The following is a 27,407-nucleotide window of genomic DNA, read 5'->3' as shown; positions in this document are numbered from 1 at the left end:
TGCTTCAGGGGGTATAACCAAGAACAGGTAACAGGGGAGTGGCAGATTTTGGTACAATCTAAACTAGCTTTCTAGCAGCTAAGACCTGTCCAGTAACAGAGAAGCACATCTGCGACGTGAGGATGATGATCAGAAAAGAGTAGACAAAAGGTATGAGAGTGGCCTATGGAGCCTCTAAGAGCTCTTCCAAAGCTCAAAGTCTTCTATTCTAAGTTATGATGCATTTGTTCATTCTTTCACACCTCATACATTTACCATGACTAGTTACACAAGTCCCCAGTTACACAAGTCCTGGTAGTAAATACAGAGGATACCACGGTATTGTACAAACTGCCAGTGCCCTCAAGGATCTAGAGAAGAATAAAAGCACAGGCATCAATCTTCCAAAGAGGAAGGTAATGGATACAACAGGAATCAGCAAGGAATGAGGAGATTTCCAGGCAGGAAACAAGAGGGAAGTCAACACAAGCATTATGAAAGAAAGGCCGTCATGTAAGCACATTTGAGCGACATCTTTAGTGATCCATGGGGGGAGGTGGATTGAGGCTGCCATAACAATTTGGGGAAGAAAAGCCTGCAGTATGACAGTACTGGTCTGAGCATAAAGGAGGCAGGCAAGCCCGGGGGTGATGAAGACCCACCAAAAATAACCACTAAACTTGGGGGCTTAAAAAAAGAAGGCCTTTAGAGGTCATTAAGTCAAACACACACACGTTATGGAGGTTGCCCTGCTTGCATTAGGTAAAGAAAGATTCGTTTACTTTCTTAAATTACATTTTACAAACCAAAAACTCTATCATCAATGACTTGTCCTTTGCTTAGTTTTGTGTCTTTTTTAAGACTAATAGATCCTTCTCTTATTTTCTAGGAAATCTTTTAGATAACTGTTTTCTTGCAGTTATCAAAACTGGCAGTTTTAATAACTCAGCTCTTAGCCTAATATTATAATTCCTTAAGTGGTTATAACATTTACCAATAGTACTAAATTAAAAGTACTATAATCTAAAAATGATTTTATAAATAGAAGATTGTTAAGAAGAAATAGAGTCTCAAAAATAAATTTAAGTCTCAGATCCAAGAAACTATCTGTCACTCAACTTATAAATTGTGAGACTGAGCCACCCAAGAAAATAGAATTAACTACCAAAGCAAAAAAAAAAAAAAAAAAAAAAAATCTAAATCCAAAACCAATGAACAAAACGTAATACAAATGAACAATAAACTTAATGTTCTTTGGCCAATCATTTCACAGTGTCCCTGTCAAACTATTTTAAGGATCTGAAATCTTGCTCTATAAAAAGTAAGTTCCCATCATCCAAACTACACTTAAGAGATTCTATCGCAGTGGCTACTGAAGCATAAACACCAAGCTTCAGTTTTTTCCTTCCTATTAGTACAAAAAATGCTTACCTCTTTTAGATAAAGTTGAGTCTGTGGCCCAAATCCTGACATACCAGGAGATCTAGGTTTTCAGTTCCAACACTAATTTAAGGTGTAAGGTTTGCAAAGGCCTTTTCTGTATTTACCACTTAGCTTAGATTGTAACATGGCGATACAATATTTGACACCTCCACCACCAACGGTCACTTCAAAGGATTTCTAACTTTGGTTAACCTTAGTTGGGAGACTATAAAGCTAGGGCTGAAAACTCGGTAAAAAAAAAAAAAAAAAATCAAAACTTCAAAAATCAGAAATAGTGCTGTTGCGTATTAGCTCACAAACTATGAATTACAGAAACAGATTTGAGTAACAATTGCTAAGAAAGGTGCAGTTACACGATTTTACCAAAATGAATAAGCAAACACCTCACGAAAATTTAAATCTTTCTTAGCGAATAGAGAAGATAAATAATATTCACTAACCCTGGGACATTGTGGTTTTGTTTTTATCTATAAGGTCTCTGCATCAATGTTACTATTCTCCCACTCCCTTTATGAGCAAAAGGAGCCCACTGTCCAGGATCCCTCATACCAAGAGCTCAGTAAATGTCACAAATCATAATAGTAATAAAAGCAACAATCTCTAAAACTAGAATTTATACAGGACTGTGGCACCAGAATAGGGTACAAGGCACATGGCAGCATGCAACTATTTCTCCTTTCGGACTCTTCCGCATCACTGCCTCCCAAAGGACTACCAATCCAAAGCTCTCACTGCCACATCTACAAATTAAAGTATCATGATTAAAGAACTCACAGGTTCTAAGAACGGTCAGTATTGCATGAACGAACACCACAACAAATAAATTCATCCGGATACAACAAAACATGCTTCAAAAGGCTCCACCTAATTTTTAAAAAAAAATCTTAGAAATAAACATAACTATTTTAATAACATTATGTAATAAGTTAGACTCTGGAAAACCCCATACTCATCCGAGCGGCTCGGAAAATGGAACGCAAAATTCGATTAGCTCCATTGTACCCAACCAGGCTAACGTGCAAGATCACACACTCATCTTCGTCAGAGCGGCTCTGCCAATACCAAAGAACAACAAAGGCAAGTTGAGGAGGCTGCACAAGGCTTAACTCAGCACTTGTCCGCTTTCCCAGCTTCGGAAAGAAGCTCTCTGCGGGCCCCAGGGACCAAGGGACCCTCTGCATCCCGCCCGGCCCCCAGCTCGGCTCGGCGCCGCTCGCTCAGCTTTTGTCTGGCCCGGCTGGGAGCCCCGGCCGCCCGCCTCCCCGGCACCCCTTCCCTCTGGATCTTTCTCCACACCCATCACTCGCCGATGACTAGTTGTTGTGGGTTTCTCTCCCTCGCCCCCTCCCCTCGCAATCCCGGGCTCTTTTCAAACGCGACTGGGCTGTTCGCTGGCTTCTCCCACCGGGCCGGGAAGACTCGGGTCAGGAAGGGGGCCCGGGGTGGGGTCTGGGAGAGGAAAAGAGAGAGGGGCACACAAAGCCCGGCTGACCCCACAGCCGCCCCCTCCTCCCTCTGCAAAGCAGCCTGGGATCAGCGACCTACCGGTTGGATAAACAACCCTCCCATCCCGCTCCCCGCCCGGCTCCCACCTAAAGCCACCCCCTCCCCCCAAAGTGCACCCAAGAGCCGATGACAGGGCTGGACATCGCCCCCACCCAGACCCAGCGCCCGCCACCACAGGCGAGGGGGCAAAGGCCTCGGAGGGCTGGGTCTAAATCTCCTCGCCCTAACCCGGTACTTACAGTCGTATTATTCGCTACTGTTGCCGCTGCGGACCAGACAGCCGCCGCCTTCTCCTCCACCCCAATGAGGTTAAGCGCTTGGTGCGGGGATTAAAAAAAAAAAAAAAAAAAAAAAAATAGAAGCCGAGAGCGCCTGCGCAGTGCAGTCTCCCTTTTACCGCCACGGACCCGGCTCGACCATAGAGAGTGCAAACCGAGACCAGAGAGGCGGCTGCTCTCTATGGTAACACCCCGCGCAGGCGCCGGCCAGCCTGCGCTGCGCTGGGCTTCGGGAGCTGCAAATCCCAGGAGATTTTACCCCCGCCGAGAACGTTATTTGACCCCGATGAGGACCCGTAGGGTTAGGGTTCTTTAAGGGAAGGGTGGCCAGGGTGTTGTTGGGGTCCCTGGGAAGTTGCGGCAAAACTCAGGCTAGGCCACGAGGGTCGGATGTAAGGGGCCGCGGCGACACAGTCCCACAATGCAGGGAATGCAGTGAATAGAGCTGAGGGGGAGTCAGGAAAGCCTGGATAAAAGCCGTCCGGCCGGGACTTCCTGTGGTCGGGGTCTAATACCTGAAGGAAACGGACTTTCGCTTCTGGGTTACGCGCGTCCAGCCCCCACCATCCGACGACTGGGATGAAGGAAATTGTGCCCTGCGTCTTTCCGTACCCGGGCTTGCGTCCTTCTCTCTTCCTTTTCAATTAGGCGCCGACACTTGAGCCGGAAGCACAACTTTTTAACGGTTGTTTGCTCTTGGAGCGCAGTCAGCCCCGTTGAGGCTTCGGAGATTCTTGAGACGCCTAGCCACAACCCCTTTCTTCTTTGCGCGTCTCCGCAAATAGCGCTGCTTCTGTCTACCCTCTCGCATTACTTTCGGATGACATGTGAGAATGTGTTTCGGAGGGTAGAAAGCTGTGCAAATTATCGGGCTGCCTTTAAGGATCCCCAAGGACCCGCAGTTTTGCCGCGTCAAACCCCTATGTTCGCAGGTAATTTGACACAGAGCTTTTGTGTGAAATTATACACTGCGTCGACGAAATCACTCTTTAGGAGTGTGAGTTGACTTCCGTCCATCTCGATGCCCAACGCATTGAGTTTTCACCAGGAGCTCTTGAATGTCGAGCTCCGTGTGGTGGAGTGTGTTTGTGTTAGAAGAAGGATGCGGGAGAATGGTGCGATAACGCGCTCATACTCTGGAGCTTAGCTGTTACCGTCGGAGAGTCGTAGGTAAAACAGTAAAGCCATGTGTTCACTCTCTCTAGTGCAGGAAAGGGAAAGGACTCTGGTCTGAAGGTGTAAGCCTGTCATGGAGGATGCGACTTCTGGTTGGATCTAGAAAAGGTAGCCTATCTTCGGGGCGAAAACACAGACGACCTTATGAAAATGGGTGGATGATGATGAAAGCATTCCAGAGAAGAAACTCCTTGGGGCAAAGGCTGAAAAGGAAGTGTTTCGCTGGGAGTACAACGTATTGAGCAGTAACTTAAAAAGGGGAGGGAGGGTGGAATACAGAGGAAGAGTGGGAAATAAGGTTTGAAAAATAGGATGGGGATTTTTTTTTAACTTTAAATTATGGTAACATACACGTAACACAAAATTTACCATTTTAACCACTCTTTAACTACACAGGTCAATAGAGTTAAGAACATTTACATTGCTGTGCAACCATCTCCAGAACTCTTTTTCATCTTTTTTTTTTTTTAAGATTTTGTTTATTCATTTGTCAGAGAGAGAGCACGAGCACAAGCAGGGGGAGCGGCGGGCAGAGGGACAAGCAGGCTCCCCACTGAGCAGGGAACCCTGTGTGGGGCTCAGTCCCAGGACCCTGGAATCATGACCCCAGCCAAAGGCAGTCGCTTAACTGACCGAGCCACCCTTGGTATCCCCTCTTCATCTTCTAAAACTGCAATTCTATGCCTATTAACTCCTTATTCCCCATTCCCCCAAGTCCTGGCAACCACCATTCTACTTATGTCTCTGAATTTGACTACTCAGATACCTCATGTAAGTGGAATCATACAGTGTTTGTCTGTTTGTGATGGGCTTATCGCACTCAGCATAACGTCTTGGAGGTTCTCAGTGTTGTAGCCTGTGTCATAATTTCCTTCCTTTATAAGGCTGAATTCTATTCCATCGTGTTTATATACCAGAAGAGATACTTGGTTAATTATATCTTTTGACTATGGTGAATAATGCTGGTATGAACATGGATGTACAAATATCTCTAAGACTCAGCTTTCAATAGGATGGGGAGGACTTAGCAACCAAATAGAGAAAGCTGAATTGTTTCAGGTCCTGGACTGGGGATAGTAACATGGTAAAAGAACTGTTTTAGGAAGTGACCCCAGCAGTAGAAGCTCAATACATACTCTATTTTTACAGAGAATTTATGGAGGCTTTAAGATATCCCAGGCATTGTACTACTGTTTCATGTGAAGTATTGATATGTCATTGAATCCATCAAAATAAACATGAGCCGATTGTTATTCACCGTATTTACCAGTGAGAAAATCAAGGTTCTGGGTTACAGATGGGCTGCGGAGAGACTCACCAACCACAAATACAAATGATTAGGAAACAAAACTCCCATGGGAGCTGGACACCCAGGGGCACTGACTACTCACTGACTGGACAAGGATATTGAAAGAAAACAATTTAGATGTTAAGAGTGAGTCTTCAGGGATGCGTGGGTGACTCAGTCAGTTAAAAGTCTGCCTTCGGCTCAGGTCATGATCCCAGGGTGTTGGGTTCCCTGCTCAGCGGGGTGTCTGCTTCTCCCTCTCCTTCTGCCTTCCCTGCTTGTGCTCTCTCTCCCTGTCTTCGCTCATGCACTCTCTCTCAAATAAATAAATAAAATCTTAAAAAAAAAAAAAAAAAGACTGGGGGCGCCTGGGTAGCGCAGTCGTTAAGCGTCTGCCTTCGGCTCAGGGCGTGACCCCAGCGTTATGGGATCGAGCCCCACATCAGGCTCCTCCACTATGAGCCTGCTTCTTCCTCTCCCACTCCCCCTGCTTGTGTTCCCTCTCTCACTGGCTGCTGTCTGTCAAATAAATAAATAAAATCTTTATAAAAAAAAAAAAAAAGACTGAGTTTTCACAGGAGAAAGAATAGGCTGACATCAAGGACTTTTCACAGTCAAATTACTAGTATTATAAGGGCTTAACACAGCAAAACTGCATGGTATAAGGTCCCTAAAAGAACTGTGAGGTTTGATTCCAGGTATGTTCATTGCCTTTAAAAAGTATAAAATGCCAGGGGCGCTTGGGTGGCTCAGTCGGTTTTCTGCCTTCTGCTCAGGTCATGATCTCAGGGTTCTGCGTTTGAGCCTCATGTTGGACTCCCTGCACAGCAGGGAGTCTGCATCTCCCTCTGCCCCTCCCCCTGCTCTTGCACATGTGCACTCTCTCTCTCTCTCTTTCTCTCTCAAATAAATAAAAACTTAAAACACCAGGTAAGTGTATCTTTGTATGTACTAGAGAAATTAATAAGACACATCATTTCCTACTCAACATTTCGTCTTTCATTTTACATTCTCAAAAACCCTACAGGATCATTCAAAGCAATGACCCATTTGGCAGGGCAGGAAATAAATGGCCAGAAAGGAAAACTTAACTTGCCCGGTGTCACATGGCTTATTGGTACCAAGGCTGCAATTGAAATCTGAACCTCTAGAATTCCCACTCTCTGCTTTGGTCTCCTTTACAAAGATAGATACCATAGTCTTGAGTGAGTGAACAGTGTTTCTATTCAGTCAGCCTCATCTTCCTCAGGGATACATGCCCAAACGCTTATGAAGCTAGCACCAGTCAGACAGTGAAGCAGAGAATATAAGTGCATTTTAAGTAGCATTCATACACTTAGTATTGTATACCAACTATGTGCCAAACATTTAGCAAAGCAGGGGGGAGAAATCCATGTTCTCATAGGAGATAGAAAATAAAATAGTAAATGAAGTATAAACCGTGTCAGGGTAAGTTTTACGGGGGAAAAAATGAAGCAGTAAGGGAGAAATAAGGAGTGCTGAGGATAGGGAAAGAGGTTTCTTTTTAAATAGGACTGGTGGGGGTGGGGGCCCACTGAGAAACATTCTTTTAGGTATAGATCTGAAGGAGGTGAGGGAGCAAGAAATGTCCATCTTGGGAGGAGAACATTCCAGGTAGAAAGAATTCCAAGTGCAGAAATCATTCTGAGGGAGGAGAATGTCTACCACATTCTGAGCACAGAAAGGAGGCCAGAGTGACAGAAGCAGAGTATGGCAGGCAAAAAGTAGGAAATGAGGTCAGAGGTAACAGGATGCCAAATTGTGTGGGGATTTACAGGGCATTGTAAAAATTTTGGCTTTTACTGAGAGGGGAAGCCATTGGAAGGTTTTGCGCAGAGAGGTGAAATGATTTGACTTCTGTTTTAAAAGACTTACGTTACCTTCTGTTTTGAGAATAGACTGTAGGGGAGTAAGGGAGTTTGAGAATAGATTGTAGGGGAACAAGAGGGACGGTTTAGGAAGCTATCGCGATTCTTCGAGTGAGACAGTGGGGGCTTGGGAAAAGTGCAAACAGTGGAGTGGTAAGGTGTCTGGATATATTCAGCCAGGATGGCACATGGGATTTGATAAATTGATACCGAGTGTAAGCAAAAGGGGAGTTAAGGGGACTCCCAATATTTTTTGAGCAGTTTAAAGAATGGAGTTGCCATTTCCTGCAATGGCAAAGACTGGGAGAAGCAGGATGTGAATGGGAAGCAAGAAATTCAGTTTTGAAGATGTTAAGTTTGAAATATCTTTTAAGGGGTGCCTGGGTGGCTCAGTCGGTTAAGCGTCTGACTCTTGAGCCCAGCTCAGGTCTTGATCTCAGGGCCACGAGTTTAAGCCCTGTGTTGGGCTCCACACTGGGTGTGGAGCCTACTTTAAAAACAAAAATAAAATGCCTACTAAATTAGCACATGGAAATATCAAGGCAGATATTTGAATCTGGAGTTCAGAAGAAAGGTCTAGGCTGTGTATGTAAATTTGGGAGACACAAGCACATAGTATTAAAAGGCATGAGATCATCTAGATATTAAGTAGTACAAGAATTTGAGAAAATTACCTAAAGACCGAGCCTGGAGCACTCTAGCAGTTAAGGACTGAGATGGTAATGAAACCAGCAAAGGAGACAGAAAGGTCAGCCACTGAAAATAAAGGGAAACCAGGAAAGGAAACCAGGAAGAGCAACCAAGTCAATTGCTAATGGTCTGTAATTGACTGTTGGCCATAACATTGGAGGGATGAGGATGGAAACCTGATTGGAATGGGTTCAAAAGAGTGGTAGGAACAGAACTGGAAAGAGGGAGGAGAGATAATTGGGCAGGTGGGGGGGGGGTAAGTGGAGTGATACTTCAAGGGATAGGTAGGGTCAAGAGAATAATTTTTAAAATTATTTCATCCACTAATGTTTTACTTTTTCTAAAAGTAAGATTCTCCCATGAGTGTCTGGGTGGCTCCGTCGTTAGGCGTCTGCCTTCTGCTCAAGTCATGATCCCAGCGTTGTGGGATCAAGCCCCGCCTCGGGCTCCCTGCTCAGTGGGGAAGCCTGCTTCTCCCTCTCCCACTCCCCCTGCTTGTGTTCCCTCTCTCACTGCCTCTCTGTCAAATAAAATATTTTTAAATAAATAAATAAATAAAGTTAAGATTCTCCCTTAAATGAATATAAACTCAATACCACCATCATACCTAAAAAGTTAACAATACCTAGTATCATTGTCTGCCTAGTCAATCTTCAAATTTCCCTAATTGTCTCATAATTGTTTTGCTACCAGGTTTACAGAGATATAATTCATATACTATACAATTCATCCATTTAAAGTATATAATTCAACAGTCTAGTACATTCAAAGAGCTCTGCAATCATCACTACAACCCTTTTTTTTTTAAAGATTATTTTAGACAGCATCAGCAGGAAGGGCAGAGGGAGAGAGTGAGAATCTGAAGCTGACTCCCTGCTGAGTGGGGAGTGGGACACAGGGCTCAATCTCACAACCCTGAGATCAGGACCTAAGCCAAAACCAAGAGTCAGATGCTTAACAGACTGCGCCACCCAGGCACCCCTACATCCATTTTAGAACAGCTTCATCAGCCAAAAAGAAACCCTATACCTATCAGTGCTACCCATTTTTCCCCAACCCACCAGCCCAAGGCAACTACTAATTTGCTTTTTTGTTGCTGTGGATTTTCTTATCCCAGGCATTTCATGTAAATAGAATCATACAATATATGACTGGCTTCCTTCACTTAGCATATTTTCAAGGTTCATCTATATTGTAGCATGTGACAGTACTTCATTCCTTTTATTGTCAAATAAAACTCATTTATATGGGGGCACGGTGGCTCAGTCGGTTAAGTGTCTGACTTCGGCTCAGGTCATGATCCTGGGATCCTGGGATGGAGCCCTGCATCGGGCTCCCTGCCCAGCAAGGAGCCTGCTTCTCCCTCTCCTCCCCGCTCCCTCATGCTCTCTCTCGCTATGTGTCTCTCCCTCAAAATTAAAAAAAACAAAAACAAAAACGCCCTCATTTATATGTAAATAAACACACCACATTTTGTTTATCCACACATTAGTTGATGGACATTGGGTTGTTCCAAACTACTTTTTGGCTATTGTGGATAATGCTGCAGTGAACATCTATTACAAGACTTCATGTGGACATGTTTTCAGTTTTCTTGAATATATATTTAGGTTTGGAATTGCTTCATCATATAATAACTGTATGTTTAACCTTTTCAGGAATGGCCAGACTCTTCCATCGTGAAGATGCCATTTTACATTCCCACCAACAGAATATGAGGGTTCTAGTGGAGACATCCTCACCAACACTGTTATTATCTGCCTTTTTATTATACCTAGCCTATTGGGTGTATAGTGATATTTCACTGTGGCTTTGATTTGCATTTCCCTGATGACTAATCATCTTTTTGTTGCATATTGACCATCTTGTATAGCTCTTCTGAGAAATGTCTATTCTAATGCTTTGCCCACTTTTTAAATTGTGTTGTCCTTTTTATTATTGAGCTATAAAGGTTCTTTATATACTCTAGACTTAAGTCCCTCCGCAGATACATGATTTGCAAATATTTTCTCATATCCTGTGAGTTGTCTTTTCACTTTCTTGATGATACCCTCCAAAGCACAAAAGTTGGTCATTTTAGTGTCAAATTTATCTTCTTTTTCTTTTGTCGCTGTATTTTCGATATCTTATCTGAGAAACCATTGTGTAATCCTATGTTTTCTTAGAGTCTTAACTTTTGGCTCCTACATTTAGGTCTTTGATCTGTTTTAAGTTCATTTTTATATATGGTCTGAGGTAGGGGTCCAACTTCATTCTTTTACATGTAGCTTTCCAGGTGTCCCACTACCATTTGTTGAAAAGCTCATTCTTTCTCCATTGCGTTGTCTTGGCACCCTTGTCCAAAACCAGTTGACTAAAAATGTATGGGTTTATTTTTGGACTCTAAATCTATTCTATCAATGTAAATGTGAATTTTTATGCCAGTACACACTGTTTCGATTACAGTAGCTTTGTAGTTTGTAAAATTGGGCAATGTGAGTCCTTCACCTTTTTCTTTTCCAGTTGCTTTGGCTGTTTGGGATTCCTTGAATTTCCATATAAATTTTCCAATCAGTTTGTCCATTTCTGAAGAAAAATTGCAGTTGTGATTTTGATAGGAATTTACTGAATCTGGAAATAAATTTGAGCGGTAGTGCCATTTTAATAATAATAAGTCTTTTGGTTCCTGATCATGGAATGTCTTTCCATTCATTTAGATCATCTTTAGTTGCTTTCAACAATGTTTTGTAGTTTTCTTAGTATAAGTTCTGCACTTCGTTTATTAAATCTATTCCTATATATTTTCTTTTTGATGCTTTTGTAAATGGAATTGTTTTTCTTCATTTCATTTTCAGATTATTCATTGCAAGTGTATAGATATAGAAATACAATTAATTCTTGCATATTGACCTTGTATGCTGCAACCTTACCAAACTCATCGATTTTTTTTTTTTTTTAGTGGATCCAGAGCATTTTCTAGGTACAAAATCATGTCATTTGTAAATAGAGATTGTTTTTGCTTCTTCCTTTCCAGTTTGTGTCTTTTATTACATTTTCTTGACTGATTTTTTTCCAGCTAGAACCTCTAGTACAATGTTGAATTGAAATGGTAAGACTGGACATCCTTGTCTTGTTCCTGATCTTAAACATTCGGTCTTTTACCATTAAATATTTTATTAGCTGTGGCGTTTTTGTATATGGCCTTTATCAGATTGAGGATGTTTTCCTTTAGTCCTAGTTTGTTGAGTATTTTCTCTTTATCATTAAAGGCTTTGGGATTTTGTCAAATCCATTTTCTGTGTCTGTTTTGATGGTAATGTGACTTGTCTTTTATTCTCTTAATATGGTATATTACATTAATTGATTTTCAGATATCTTTCCATTCCTGGGATAAATCCCACTTGGTAATGGTGTTATAAACCTTTTTATATGTTGCTGAATTTTGATTTGTTACCATATGTTGAAGACTTGCATCTATATTCATAAGGGATATTAGTCTCTAATTTTCTTGTGATACCTTTGTTTTTGGTATCAGAGTAATAGGGCTACACAGAATGAGTTGGGAAAGATGCCCTCCTCTTCTGTTTTTGTTTTTGGTTTTTGTGTGTTTTTTGGAAAAGTTTATGAAGTATTGACATTATTGTTTTTTAAATATTCTGTAGAATTCACCGGTGAAGCCATCTGGGCCATGGCTTTTCTTTGTGGGTAGTTTTGTTTTATTTTGCTTTGTTTGTTCTTTTATTGCTAATCTCTGGTTATAGGTGTGTTCAAATTTTCTATTTCTCCTTGAGTCAGTTTCAGTACTTTGTGTCTTTCTAGGAATGTATCCATTTATCTAAGTTATCTAATTTGTTGGTATTCAGTTGTTCATACTGTTGTCTTTTGATCCTTTTTATTTCTATAAGCTTGGTATTAATGTACCTGTCATATGATTTTTTTTTATTGCAGTTTATGCAAATCAGGATCCAAATGCCAATACATTACATTCGAGGTATTTATTTGTCTCTTACATCTCTTTGGATTCCCCCCATCTTATTTTTCCTTGATATTTATTAATTGCAGAAACCTAGTTATTTACCCTATATTTCCCACATTCTAGATTTTTTATTGTATTCCTGGGAGTCTCTAACATATTTTCTACCACTAGATGCTTGATAATACTGTATGCCTTATACTGACTGATTCAAGTTTGAGTTTTTTGGCAGAACTAGTTCATACATCCATCAGAAGGCACATCATTTCTAATTGTTTCTCTTTGTGAGGTTGGCAGTAATTAATGACCATTGCCTAGGTTTGTTGTTACAATTGAATAGTTCAGTTGCAGGCAGAGTAAATAAAGCAAAGTGGGAGTACCCATCAATCCAGAGTATGTGGGATCCTAGCTAAACATTTTTACCAAATTATCTTTCCTCTTTGAACCTCAGTGTTCTTACCTATAGAATGGGGACATAGACTATAAAGGACCTCTAAGGTTTCTTGCTATTCTAATATACTCTGACTAAACACTTAAGCAGTGAACTTAATCTCTACCAGATACAATTTAGATGTGTTAAAAGGCTCTGCCAGGGGCACCTCAGTGGCTTAGTCCGTTAAGCGTCCAGTTCTTGATTTCGGCTCAGCTCATGATCTCAGGGTTGTGAGATCAAGCCCTGTGTTGGGCTCCATGCTCAAGTGGGGAGTCTGCTGAAAATAATTCCTTCTCTCTCTCTCTCTCCCTCCCGCCCCCCCCACCTCTCTCTCTCTCAAATAAATAAATCTTTTTAAAAAAGTAATAATAATAAATAGAAAGGATCCACTAACATTGTTTTATTCTTCCCATCTCAGATCACGTGGGTTCACTTCAAAGCCAAAGTTTGTCAATTATTAAATCCAGTCATATATATGACAAGTCAGTTAAAATCATTGTGAAAGCAGGGAGATTATGCCAAAAGCCTTGGTTCCTGGATTCTAGTTCTGGCTGTGTCTGCTCTCAGCTGGTCACGTTCTCTCTCAAGGTCCCATCCACAGAATAAAAGATTATGTTAGTGTTCTCTAAAGGCCTACAGGCTTTATGATTTTATGTCTTTTGTTGATTTTTCCCCACAATTTTTGAGGATGGAATTTTTTTTTAAAGATTTTATTTATTTATGTGACAGAGAGACAGCCAGCGAGAGAGGGAACACAGCAGGCGAGTGAGAGAGGAAGAAGCAGGCTCCCAGCAGAGGAGCCCGATGTGGGACTCGATCCCGAACGCCAGGATCACGCCCTGAGCCGAAGGCAGATGCTTTAACGACTGCACTACCCAGGCGCCCCTGAGGATGGAATTTTTATTACTATCTTCAGCTCTACCTGTTTTTATCTGTTTTCTGATCATTTTCTACTCAACAAACTGATTGACAGGTGCCTGCCCTAGGTATCAGTTCATGTATGAGATGCATCTTTGGCATAGAAAACTTTCTCAAAGTAAATACATCAAAATATTATTAGCAAGTGATTATCTGTGGGTGGTAAAATTGTTGGTCATTTTTAAAACATGTCTGTATTCTTCATTTTATTCTATCAACATATATTTTTGTAATTTTTAAAAAGTCATTCTTTAAAGATTTAATAGCATATTTTTGATAGCATGCCCTAATGAACAAATCATCAAACTCTGGGTAAGAAGATTTCTTTCTCTTCCTATGATTCCATTAGGCAGTATCTCCCACACTAGGTTAGTCTAAATGCTTTAGTAATAGGTACTTACATTTAATTAGATGGCTTTACCTAATCTTCAATAATCTCAGTGAAAAATATTTTATGCCTACAGAAATTAAAATTCAGAAAGAATAGCAGCAATGCATATTGTCATCATCCTTCACAGCCCATATGGAATCTGAATTTGCACCACTTGGGGAACAGGTAGTCTCTTTGTTAGAGAAGTGGTGTGTTACAGAAATATTTGGGCAGAGTCAGGGTGTGTCTTTTGTATGTGATGAAAACAGGAGATCAGAAACTGGTTTGCTAAATTGTGTTCATAACCACTCCCTCTCTCAGTACTTGACTTACCTAGTAAGTATCACCCACTGAAGGAGACAGGACAGGTGTCTGGCTTACCTCTCATGGGTTTCCTCACATGGCAAGGTTATATGCCACTCACATGCCCATCTTTAAACACCATAGTGACAGTTACTAGAGAACGTGCCCTCATAGCCGTCAACTCACTGTGTGACCTAGACAAGTCACTTAACCTAGTCACAAGCACCAAGGTCACTTCATCTTTAATGAAGATGATAGTTCCAGTTTCTGATATTGTCACAGCTAGTGAAATTGACATTAGAAAAACCCATTTCTCAGTAACAAAGGCAGTATGAAAGTCACTGTTTTACCATCAGAAGCATGACAAATCCGGGTGGTTCTATGGATAGCTCCGATGCAGAACAAATGATTAAATAGCCCTTTAAACATTACCTGTTACCTAATGTGTCATAATCCAGATCTGTTCATGCTTTTTGAAGACAATTTCTTACACTTAGTAAGAACAAAGGGCAAATGCCAAAAAGTAAGTAATCTGACACGTTTATCACTAACCTGACCGTTTGGGGATTTCAGCTGCCATCAGTGAGGTCTCTCAAGCAACTGGCCATGCCAATTCTCAGACGGACTCCTGTACCAATGGCCTGATCAACCCATCCGCTTGCAAAGGACCGTTTAGAGACCTTGAAAACCAAGTGAAGTGTCTCTTTTTTTACATTATCTAATAGCCTCTCCTTTGCCAGAACTTGACCCGCCCCTGGGTAGGCATAGCTAAAAAGATACAGTTTTTACACTCAAGGAAGTCTGTTTAGTAAGGAAAACAAATTACTAGACTATATAGTTACTGCAGTGACGGAACATAGAAGAGGTTGCTTAGCAGGTGTGGCTGGGTCAAGGAAAGCTGAGGAGGAATGAAGGGAATGCTCTTGAGCTAAACCAAAGAACACATTGAAACTCACCCTTATGACATTCAGCTTCTCAGAACCAGAATGATGATTTAGACTAGTTCCCATTTGGACTGGGTTTATTTTTTTCTAGTAATTTCAAGCACCTCTAAATCTTTCCATTTTAACAAGGTCATTTAGAGTTTCACAGATAATATTTCCCAAAATGGACATATTCTGACATGTGGACCATCACATACACACACACTTCACAGTCATATGGCAAAGTGAGAACAGAGTTCGTTAGCTGGGCCAGAACCTGTAAATGAAACTGCCCCACTATGTCTGCTTTAACAAAATAACAGATCCCTGCCTGTATTTGTTCACTTGTAGTAAGGGTAAAATAATTCCAACTATGTATTGTAAATTGCAGGGTATGCCTGATTGTCATGCATGGAAATCTGTGTCCCTGCAGAATTGCACAATTGTGTTTCTTCTATTTTTGTTTTTACCACATTAATTATACTTGAAATGGAGGTGGAGTCTGTCACTCTGCCAGCTTGCAGTTGAAAAGTTAAATGATGCATTAAGAAATCAGCAAGTTTTTAAATTATTTATAAGATTTGTGTTTGCCGTATTTCCTAGCTGGTGTTATTTATTTTGAGTTTCCTGTTCCTGGATGAAATTCTCTTGCCTTCTGCTGTTTGCAGTAACTCAAGTCCTATTTCTCCTTTTTTATCATCTCCTTATATTCATGCCATATTTTCCAGTTTTCCTTATTGCTTCAGCTAATTTCTAAACAAATCATAGCACACACAGTCACTAAACTAAATATCGTCAAATATATTTTGATTTTCTGAGTTCCCAAAATTTGCTTTTGCTCGTGCATGATTTAGCTATATAACTCCCCTATGAACTCCTCTCTCTCATGCGCTTGGCCACACTGCATTTCTCTGTACCATCTACCGCACTGCACGGGCATTCTGAGTCATCTAGGATTAGGCACCCTCCCTGCTATTAACTGTGTAATATTCAAATTCCACTTACCAGTCTGCTTTTGAATTCAAACACCACGTGAATTAAACTGACTGTAGTTGCTTTCAACCTGTAATTCCTGATTGCAACAGGTAGTTGCCGACTCTTGAAACTAACAGGTTTGACTAGAAGTTGACAGTTCTTACTCCCACAAAACTATATATTTTACATTTATATAAATTCACAAGGTAAAATCATACCTTTCTTATCAGTCAGGACTCTGTTCATTGATAACACAATACCTTAATTTAAATAAAAAGTATTTGCACCCTGCCTCAGAAAATAAATTAGATTCCTCTTAGTGCCAAGCAAGGGGAGAGGAGGAAAATTTTACTACAAAGAGACTAGCAACCACTTCAAGGGATTTACCAGACAACTGCTGTTATAAGTTACAAAGCCAATGCTAATTTATACCTAAATGAGAAGCCAGGACATTTGCCTTTATAAAGGCAAGTGGGGTGAATTTGACTCTTTGCGCTTTCAACTTGGGCATATGAAAAATATAGCATCCCTAAAAGTTGTCCAGGAGTTTAAGATCACCAGGATTCATCCAACCTGCTTGGTAGAAATGAGAGCGGAGAAGAATTTCAGGGCCAAGGAATGTTTTGACAAAGCCTCAAAATCTGCCTTAGAAGCGTGGAAAGTTAGATCAAGAATGTACCTTAGAAGTCATTTCATCCATCGTGCTTGTTTGACTGTGAGAAAACTGAAGTCCACAGCAGTCAAGGGGTTCACCTAAGGTCTTGCACACCTGGTTACTGACAAATTCACCACTAGACCTGGGTAATCCTACCCATTTTGGTAGTCTTAAAGCCAGCTGGCAAGTAAATTTGAACCCCCTAACAGAAGGTAACCTATATCTAGCTCCTGAATGCCCCTTCCTCTGAAAATTAGGCAAACAGGTTGGAATATTTGGAAAAGATGTCACTGATTATAGAGTGGGAAGAAATTCCTGTATGGACTTGCTAACTGGAAGTAAGTCTGGCTTCCCCAAGACAAAGGAGAGTCTTAGTCATGAAGTTAAAGTTAAAAACTCATTGTGTCACCAGCCTGAGAGCAGACAACCTTTTTTAGAAGCAGTACTCTGAAATTAGAACTGAAGGAAAAGAGTTTACAGAAAATTGAATTTAGAGCTATCTCACAACACGGGGAGTTATTTTGTATTTTTGTTTGCATTTAACAAAGTATCGGCCATACTAAAGAATAGAGGGGCTCCTGGGTGGTTCATTCAGTTAAGCATCTGCCTTTGGTTCAGGTCATGATCCCAGGCTCCTGGGATCGACCCCTGCATCAGGCTCCTTGCTCAGCAGGGAGCCTGCTTCTCCCTCTGCCTGCCGCTCCCCCTGCTCGTGCTCTCTTTCTCTCTCTCTGCCAAATAGGTAAATAAAATCTTTAAAAAAAGAATAGAAACTGTGATGAATTCCTTGTGTTGCCCCGCCTGACCCCATTTCCACCTCTCCCTTCTGAATTTGGACTTATATTTTCATACTTGTTTGTGTTTTTCCTACATATAAATGTATCTGTAAATATTGTAAACAATATTTAGTATTGTTTTCATATTTTAAGGTTTATATAAGTGCTATCATATTGTATATATCTTTCTGCAACTCACACCCCCCCTTTCTTTCTCAATACTATGTTTTTGAGAAACATCCTATGGATAAAGAGGGTAGCTGAAGTGTTAATTTATTTTCAAGTACTTTGTGGTATTCTACTGTATAATATTTTGACATTTATCTAATCTCCTATTAATGGATATCTAGTGAGTTTCCAGGGTTTTTGTTTTGTTATGTTTGCTGGAATTTTTTTAACCTTGCTATATAAACATTTTTATAAAACTCTCTACTTATGCTTGTATGTGTAAGTTTCTTTAGTGACATTTATGAAGTCTTAGCATATGCATATCTTCAATTTGACAAAAAGATCTCAGAAATAACAGCAGAATATGAGAGTGTCAGATACTAGCACTACATATTTTCAGAGTTTTTAATTCTTTACTAATTTTTAAGAGTCTAAAATTATATTTCCTTATGGTGTTAATTTGTTTTCCTGATTCCTCATGGGAGTGAGTGTCTTTCCATGTATTCACTGGCAATTTGGATCTCCTTTTCTGCCTGGGTCACTTTTCAGATGAACAGTTTATCGGTTTATTATAGATTTTTAGAAATTATTTTATAGTCAGGATATAAATCTTTCATAGCTATATGCAGCCAATACCTTCTCCTCATCTGGAATTTGAGTTTTTTACTTTTTTGTTATGGTGCTTCTCCCTCTGCCTGCCACTCACCCTGCTTGTGCTCCCTCGCTCGCTCTCTCTCTGACAAATAAATAAAATCTTAAAAAAAATAATCTGGAAAGTAAGCCCCTGCCTGTCAAGTAAACACAACAGGAGCTAACTATATTTGAGCTATTTCTCTTGAACCACCACCACCACCCCCCAAAAAAAGAGACGCATACTGCAAGAAAGAAAATCCAGAAAGAGGCTATGGGATGTGCCAGTGGGCAGTGAGTGGCAAAGTTGGAATCCTGGAACTGAAAGATTGATATCCTGTACCAAGGATACTATGCTCTATGGAGATCTGTGGGGACCTCCTAAGAGCTCACACAGTGCTCGCTTTGGCAACACATATGCTAAAATTGGAACAAAACAGAGAAGATTAGCATGGCTCCTGCACAAGGTTGACACGCAAAGAGCTCACACATGTGTCCCATGAGAGATCCCGACTTTGGATACCTGCCCACAGAAGGCCCTGTGGTCAGTCAGTGTTACTAAGTAAAACAACAACAACCACAGAGAATTCCAGCTGCTCCCAATGAAGTAAAAAGACATTTGCTCTAAAAATCAAGTTAAAAAAGCAATTCAACTTACAATAGCATCAAGAATAAAATACTAAGGAATAGATTTAACAAAAGAAGTAGACTTGTATACTGAACATTGTTGAAAAAAAAGTAAGGAAAACCTAAATAAATGGACCAGCAGCCTTAATATTGTTAACATACACTTCAGGACCACCTGGGTGGCTCAGTCAGTTGAGCAGCCACCTCTTGATTTCAGCTCAGGTTATGATCTTGGGGTCTGGGATCAAGCCCCACTTTGGGTACCCCACTCAATGGGGAGTCTGCTGGAAGGATTCTCTCTTCTTCTGCCCCTCTGCCCACTCACATGCATTCTCTTTCTCAAATAAATAAATACATCTTTAAAAAAAAGGGGAGGGGATGCTCTCCAAAATGATCTACAGATTCAATGCAGTCCCTATCAAAATCTCTACTGCCTTCTTTGCAGAAACAGACACATTGAGGCTACAATTCCTATGGGAATGCAAAGGACCAAGAGAAACCAAAAGTCTTGGAAAAAAAGAACAAAGTTGAAGGACTCACAGTTCCTGATTTTTGAAACTTACTACAAAGCTACAATAATCAAAATAGTGTGGTGCTGGCTAAGGATAGACCAGTGGAATGCAATTAAGAGTCAAGAAATAGACCCATGCATCTATGCTCAATTGATTTTCAACAAGGTGCCAAGATAATTCAATGAGAAAGGAATAGTCTTTTCAATAAATGGTGCTGGGACAATTGGATAGCTACATATAAAAGAATGAAGTTGGATCCCTTCTCCACACCATATATAAAAAATGACTTGAATCTAAAACTGCTCCTTAAAAAAAAAAAGGACTCTAAATAGATTGAAGACCTACATGTAAGATCTAAACTGTAAAAATCTACAAAGAAAACATAAGAAATCTTAAATGTCCTTGTCCTCAGATTAGGCGTTGGTTTCTTAGATATGACACCAAAAACAGGCAACAAAAGAAAAAAACAGATAAAGTGAATTCAATTAAAATTTTAAACTTCCATATTTCATAGGACACTAGTAAGAAAGAAAAAAGATAACCCAAGAAATGGAAGATATTTGCAAATCATACATCTAATAAATGTCTAGTATCCAGAATATTAAAAAGGCAAGTAACCTAATTTAAAAATGGGCAAAGGATCTGAAGAGACATTTCTCCAAAGAAATATGCAAGTGGCCAATGAGCCCATGAAAAGATACTTAATGTCAATAGTTATTGGGGAAATGCAAATCAAAACCACCCTGAGAGGGGCGCCTTCGGTGGTTCAGTCAGGTAAGCATCTGCCTTCAGTTCAGGTCATTATCTCAAGGTCCTGGGATGGAGCCCCACATCAGGCCCCCTGCTTAGCGGGGAGCCTCCTTCTCCCTCTCCCTGCCGCTCCTCCTGCTTGTGCTCTCTGTCAGATAAATTAAAAAAAAAAAAAAACATAGATACCACACAGACTAGAATGTCTATAATTTCAAAAACAACAGACAATACTGAGTGTTGGTGGGAATGTGGAGAATTGGAGCTCTCATACAATGCTCCTGGTTATATAAAATGGTACATTTATATACAGTTGCTTTGAATAACAGTTTGGCAGTTTCTCAAAAAGTTGAACATAGAGTTAGCATATGATCCAGCAATTCTACTTCTAGGTAAATACCCAACAGAAGCATCGGGTATGCGTAATAGATTGAAGCATTGTATCTACACAGAATCCTGTACACTAAGGTTCATAGCATCATTCATAGTAGCTAGGGATTGGAGACAACCCAAATGTCCATCAGCTAATGAATGGGCAAATAAAATGTGATGTATCCATACAATGGAATATTATTGAGCCATGGATAGTAAATCTTAAAAAATATTTGGGTAAGTGAAAGTAAGCAGAAATAAAAGGCCACGTATTGTATAATTTTGTTTATATGTAATGTCCAGAATAAGCAAATCCAAAGAGACAGGAAGTAGATGAGTGGTTCCCCAGGGCTGGGGCGGAAGGAGGGTTGGGGGTTGGGAGGCACTGGGGGGTAACTGCTAATGGGGATCATCTCTATTTTGGGGTGATGAAAGTGTTCTGAAAGTAGTGATGATGGTTGCAGCCTTGCAAATATACCAAAAACATACTGAATTGCACACTTAAAAATGGAAAGTTAATGATATATGAATTATATCTCAATAAAGAAATCACCTCGGGGTGCCTGTTTGGCTCAGTTGATTAAGTGTCTGACTCTTGATATCACCTCAGGCCATAGTCTCAGGGTCATGAGATCAAGTCCCGCGCCATGTCTGGCTCTATGCTGGGTGTGGAGCCTGCTTAAGATTCTCTTTCTCCCTTCTGCCCTCCACTAAAAAATAAAATTGATAAAATTTTTTAAAAATACATCATCTCAAAAAAAAAAGACATTTGCCTTTTTTCACCATCTATTTTCCATCTCCAATACCCAAGGAGTTAGAACCTAAAAGTAGGACAAGTAAGAGGGAGTCGATTAGCAGACCATGCCCCACACAATGTCCCTGTAGCCTACTTTACAAAGAGGAAGGAAGATTGCTTTAAATTAGATGTGAAGAATAAAGAGTTAAATGAGACTGGATTGTTTCACTGACAACAAGTGATGGAAATATAATGGTAGGTGTCTCCGATGTCATTTAGGCATGAGAAGGAAAGGCTTGTCAGAGTTTAGTTGAAAGGGGATGAGATAAGAAATAAAATCACTTAATGTAATTCATGTGTGACACTTATCAATAAACTGGTTACATTAATATATATAGAATACCTTGTGTATAGGTGACACTAAATAAACAAAAGTTATGACTATTGTTCTTGTTTGGAGAAGATGGAATGAGTGCTCCAAAAGAATGAAGGTCAAACAGCAAGCCACACCTAGATATTGACCTCTTGATATCATTCCTTACAAAAAGGAACCAAGGACTCATGGAGAGATGGCTGATGCCAGGTTTGGATCTGGGATTGTTCAAGACAAGCCTAGGAATACTTGTTTTGAAAAAAAGCAAAGTCTTCAAAGGCAGGGTTGTGTCAAAGGGATCCAGGAGCAAACCCAGAACGGGGCTCCCACCAGCCAAAGTTGAAATGGTTTCCACTAACCCATTATTAGAAAGATGTTAATTAAGGGGAAAGAATTAAGCATTTACGTCACCTTTCCAGTAAGAAATGTATATCAGAGTAGCCAAATATTCCCAAGTGATGAGGGAAAGCCCTTCTTTAGAGGATACCAGCTAATAGATGTAGAACAAATGATAGAAGTTTAAGTTTTGTCAGCTTTTATGAAATAGTTGATTCAGACAATTATCAGCAGATATATAACCATTAGTTGCAAAAGTCTAATGGAGAAAGAAAAAGTCTGATGGAGAACTTTATATTTGCATGGTGTCAAACTATTATCCCATCTTTCATATAATTGTTCAATGCATGCTATTACCACCCTTGCCCACAAATCACTCTCAGTAAATAGGGGCAACAACCACACATTTTGTATCACCCGGTGAGGTGTAATATGTAGTAAACAACATGACCTATGAAACAATTCTTGTCAAAATATTTAAAATCCGTCCAATCAAGATTTAGCTCTAACTTCCAATTTACAGGAAATATAGAAGGAGAAGACCAAGATAAATATTATCAAGAGGAAACAATCAGATGAATCTAGAAGTTGAGGCATTCTATAAACGTCTTGACCTCCTCAACAAGTCAGAGTCATGGGGAAAACTGAGAGTCAGACTGTTTTAGATTGATAGAGACTTGAGTCCTAACAATTAAAGGTAATATATGTCCTTTATTGAATCATGATTTTTAGAAAACAACTGGAGGGGAGGGGGTGCTCAGCTGGTTCAATCAGAAGAGCATACAACTCTTGATCTCAGGGTCATGAGTTTGAACCCCATGTTGGGTGTAGAGATCACTTAAATAGACTTTTAAAAAAATAAAAATAGGGGTGCCTGGGTGGCTCGGTTGAGCAACTGCCTTCAGCTCAGGTCATGATCTCAGGGTCCTGGGATCGAGCCCCACATCAGGCTCCCTGCTCAGTGGGGAGTCTGCTTCACCCTCTCACTGTCCCTCTGTTCTCTCTCTCAAATAAATAAAATCTTTTAAAAAATAATAAATTAATTAACAACTGTAGAAGCCATTTGGGGAATATTACAGTAGTCTGAATATGGACTGAGCAGTATATTTTTTAAATTCTTGTTAAATTTGTTAAGTGGAGCAATGTTATTATGGTTATATAAGAAAAGATCTTTATTTTCTGGAGGTGCTTGCTACACTACAAATTATGGGTATGATTGGCTTTGAAATACTTCAACAACAACAAAGAGATGAAGCATGGTGTCCAAATGTCAACAACTGTGAAATCTAAGTATTTTATGAGTGCTTATCATACTATTCTTTTCTATGTGTTTGAAATTTTTCATAATGAAAACTTTAAGAAGGAAATAAAAAGGGGCACCTGGCTGGTTCAGTCAGTGGAACATGCAGCTCTTGATCACAGGTTTGTGAGTTCAAGCCCCACATTGGGTGTAGAGATTACTTAAATAAATAAATATTTTAAAAATAACAGTAAGAGGGAAATAAAAACAGTGAACTGAAACAACTATAAAACCTCTCTCCTGGAGCGCCATCTTTAATTCTTCAGTCCTCACCAACAATTAACCTTAAATCTGTATCATCTGCTACCTTCTTTTTCCTATAATCTAATAAACACTTAATACAATATGCTGATTGATTCAAAATTTGATTACTATGCTTGTACGGATAATACATTAAGAAGTAAAAAAGTATAACTGTGTGTAAAGAAGCAACACAACACTACTTATTTCATTGACTTGATTTTTTAGTGTTCTGTTACTATTGAAGCTGAGTTACTATTATGTTTCCCCATCAGTTTATTTTTATAATGCATTGTATTTTTATAACATTGTATACAAGCAGCTTTAAGATTCAAATAATGCAAAAAGACAAGTCCCTTGTCTACCCTCTATTGCTTAGGAATGTGTAGAAAACAAAATTAAGAACAAAATGATGAGAAAATTAATAAAACCAAAATTGGGTCTTCAAAAAAATAAAAGTCGGTCAAGATATTAAACAAAAAAGGAAAGAAAGAAGTAAATAGAAACAGAATGGAAAAGGAGAAATAACTGTAGATAAAAATGAGATTTAAATTAGAAAATAATTTGAGGTGCCTAGGTGGCTCATCGATTAAGCATCTGCCTTCGGCTCAGATCATGATCTGGGGTCCTGGCATCAAGCCTCGTGCAGTACTCCACACTCATCGAGGAGCCTGATTCTCCCTCTCCCTCTCCCTCTGTCTCTATCCCTCCCCACCGCCGCTCATGCTCTCGTGCTCTCTCTCTGAAATAAATAAATAAAATATTTTAAAAAATACATTACAAAATAATTTTATAACAAGTATACACCAATATTTTAAAACCCACAAGTAGTGGGTAAATTTGTAGAAAAATAAAAAGTGTAATGTTGATGAAAGTAGAAGAGAAGATTAGAATAGTCCAATAAGCATTAAAGATAATGAAATTGCAAATAAACATTTCTTCCAAAAAAGCATGTGGGCCCAGACAGTTTTACAGAGGATTTATACCAAACTTTCCAAAGGGATAGATAACTCTTATATATTGTTTGTTTAAGAAAATAGAAAATGTGCAAAGATTGCCATGTTCATTTTATGAGGCTACCAGAAGTCTGAATTCAAAAACTGAATGAGGCAGCACCTAGGTGGCTCAGTCATCTGAGCATCTAACTCTTGATCTCACCTCAGGTCTTGATCTCAGGGTCGTGAGTTTAAGCCCGAGTGGGCTCCAGCTCACCTAAGATAAACAAACAAACAAGCAAATAAATAAATACTGAACAAGGACTTTATAAAAAATGTCAATTAGATTGATGTCATATATGAACATATATTTGAATATCCAATACAAGATATTAGCTTTAGCTGAATTCAGTGAATTTTTAAAAATTTATTTTAACTCAATGGAGAAACTTCAGAAGCATTTCTTTTAAGATTAATGAAAAATAACAAGTTGTCTACTGCTTTGGCTACTCTTCAAAATTATACTAGAGGGGCGCCTAGGTGGCTCAGCCAATTGAGCATCAGACTTTTGATTTTAGCTCAGGTCATGATCTTGGGGTCATGGGATCAAGCCCTGCATCAGGCTCTGCACTCAGTAGGGAGTCTGCTTGAGATTCTCTCACTCCATCTCCCTTTGCCCCTCCTGCCTGCATTCTCTCTCTCTCTCTCAAATAAATAAATCTTTAAAAAATAATAAAATACTAGATATGCTGGACAATGCTATTAGAAGATGAAAAGAAGTAAGCAATATAAGGATTGGAAATAAAGAGATAAGCTATCATTTTGTGAAAATATGATCGACATAGAAAAATCAACAAAATTAACAAACGATTGCAACAGGATGGATGTACCATATTTTATTCAATCAGTCCCTTAATAATGGGAATTTGAACTGATCTTTTGCTATTATAAATTGTGCTGTAATGAGTAATCCCGCGCACAGGTTGCTATCTATTTGTGGAGGTACGTCTTCGGTAAATGCCCGGAAGCAGTATTGCTAAACCAAGGAGTAAAGGCGTATGAAATTTTGTCAGCCAAATTCACTCCAAATGGTTGCACCATTTTGTACCCTCATTAACAATGTATAAGAGGGCCTGTTTCCTCAGAGCCTTATTAACAAAGTGTGGGGTCAAACATTTGTATTTTTGTCCATCTGATAAGTGAAAGATGGTATTGGCATCTTACTGGAGTTCTCATTGACAGTTCACTAATAAATGAGGTTAAACATCTTTTTCTACATTTAGGGCTGTTTGTCTTTCCTTGTCTGTGCTGTTTACCCATCTTTCTATTGAGTTTTTGCTCATCAGTTTTTAATATGCTTTGTTTCTTATAGTTGGGGAAAAAAAGGAACAGCCTGAATGTCCATAATTTGGAGATGGGTTAATTAAATTATTCTATATTCATACAGTAGACTTACTATACAGCTATAAAGACCAAAGCTGGTTACATGTGCTTCTATCAAAAGGTCTCCTCACTACACTATTAAATAAAAAAGCAGGGGGTGCCTGGGTGGCTCAGTCAGTTGGGTGTCTGCCTTTGGCTCAGGTCATGATCCCCAGGGCCTGGGATCAAGCCCCACACTGGGCTCCCTGCTCAGTGGGGTGTCTGCTTCTCCCCCTCCCTCTGCCCTGCTCATGCTCCCTCTGTCTCTCTCTCTCTCTCAAGTAAATAAATAAAATCTTTTTAAAAAAAAGCTATGTCTCAAAGAATTTCAATATGGAGATGCCATCTATGAAAACAATAAGGCAATATATAAAGCCATACATAAGAAACTTATATTTTCCACAGGGTAGTTTGCTGAGGTTGAGGATGAAGAGAAAGGTTTTCTTCTTCATTTAATAGCCTTTAATATTGCAAATTCTTAGGCTCCACTCCAAACCTACTAAAGGAGAAACTGGGGCTAGGACAGGCGCTCTGTTTTATCAAACCCTCCAGGTGATTTCGGTCTGTGCTCAAGTCTGAGAATCATTGTTGTTAATCAGTGCTGCTAAACAGGGCTGTCATGCCAGCAACATCGCCATTACCATGGAGCTTGCTGGAAACGCAGACTCATGAGCCTCAAGCCTGAGCTCCTAATCAGAAGCTCTGGGTGGGGCCCAGGAATCCGTGATTTAAGAAGCTCTCCAGGTGATTCTGAGGCACACGTAAGTCTGAGAATCATTGCTCTAAATTTCTTTCAAGGCTCAGCTCTTTTTTTTTTAAAGTGAAAATTAGTTTTAAGAGAAAAAATAATAATTCCATGCTCATGAGTTTCATTGAACAGACTAGGGCTCACTTGAGCTTTTCTCACCTTATAAGTAACACGAGTACATTTAAATGAGTAGATTTGGGGATGCTTGGGTGGCTCAGTCGGTTAAGCAACTGCCTTTCGCTCAGGTCATGATCCTGGGGTCCTGGGGTCAAGCCCTGCATTGGGCTCCTTGTTCAGCAGGGAGTCTGCTCTCCTCTGCCTGCCGCTCCCCCTGCTTCTGCTTGTTCGAGCTCTCTCTCACTCTGACAAATAAAAACTTTTAAAATAAAAAAAATTAAATGAGTAGATTTCAAACTTCTTTTGACTGGGACTCCTATGAGGAAATGCATTTTATATCCTGATCCAGTTCACAAGTGCACACACACACACACCCCACATATAATCAAAGGCACAGTTTTTTTGAAACAAGTTTTTTTGCTTTGTTTAATGCTCTCTGATATTTTTCTATTATAGTTGTTTTTTTTCTTTTAAAAGTGATCAGGGTGGCACAGCGGTTAAGCGTCTGCCTTCTGCTCAGGGCGTGATCCCGGCGTTATGGGATCGAGCCCCACATCAGGCTCCTCCACTATGAACCTGCTTCTTCCTCT

At 39.9% G+C, this 27,407-nt stretch overlaps 1 protein-coding gene, 1 long non-coding RNA gene and 1 pseudogene across 25 annotated transcripts in view; 2 read left to right on the top strand and 1 right to left on the bottom strand.

The window, feature by feature from the left end:
• The window catches only part of CLASP1 (cytoplasmic linker associated protein 1), a 267,594-nt gene extending 263,741 nt beyond the window's left edge, over nt 1-3,853 (bottom strand). For 21 of the 24 annotated variants that reach the window (XM_087854040.1, XM_087854321.1, XM_087854179.1 and 18 more), the window contains exon 1: nt 3,168-3,287. The gene's annotated coding sequence lies outside the window, so the exon portion shown is untranslated. Of the gene's footprint in view, nt 1-3,167; nt 3,462-3,721 lie in introns of those variants that run through there. The other 3 variants (XM_087854114.1, XM_087854590.1, XM_087854081.1) reach the window with 3 other exon arrangements.
• Nucleotides 3,854-3,969: 116 nt separating this feature from the next.
• On the top strand, nt 3,970-18,490 carry LOC148110710 (uncharacterized). Its single transcript, XR_015721407.1, has 2 exons — nt 3,970-4,490; nt 9,908-18,490. It is a non-coding gene; the product is annotated as an uncharacterized LOC148110710 (long non-coding RNA).
• A 258-nt stretch (nt 18,491-18,748) lies between these two features.
• Nucleotides 18,749-18,848, top strand: LOC123796626 (U6 spliceosomal RNA; annotated as a pseudogene).
• The last annotated feature ends 8,559 nt before the right edge of the window (nt 18,849-27,407 follow it).

Source organism: Ursus americanus, chromosome 1 (assembly GCF_024610735.1).
Source record: "Ursus americanus isolate L20-20 chromosome 1, mUrsAme1.1.p, whole genome shotgun sequence".
Taxonomy (NCBI): domain Eukaryota; kingdom Metazoa; phylum Chordata; class Mammalia; order Carnivora; family Ursidae; genus Ursus; species Ursus americanus.
Note: the sequence above shows the minus strand (reverse complement) of the source record. Positions and strands in the feature narration are given on the sequence as shown.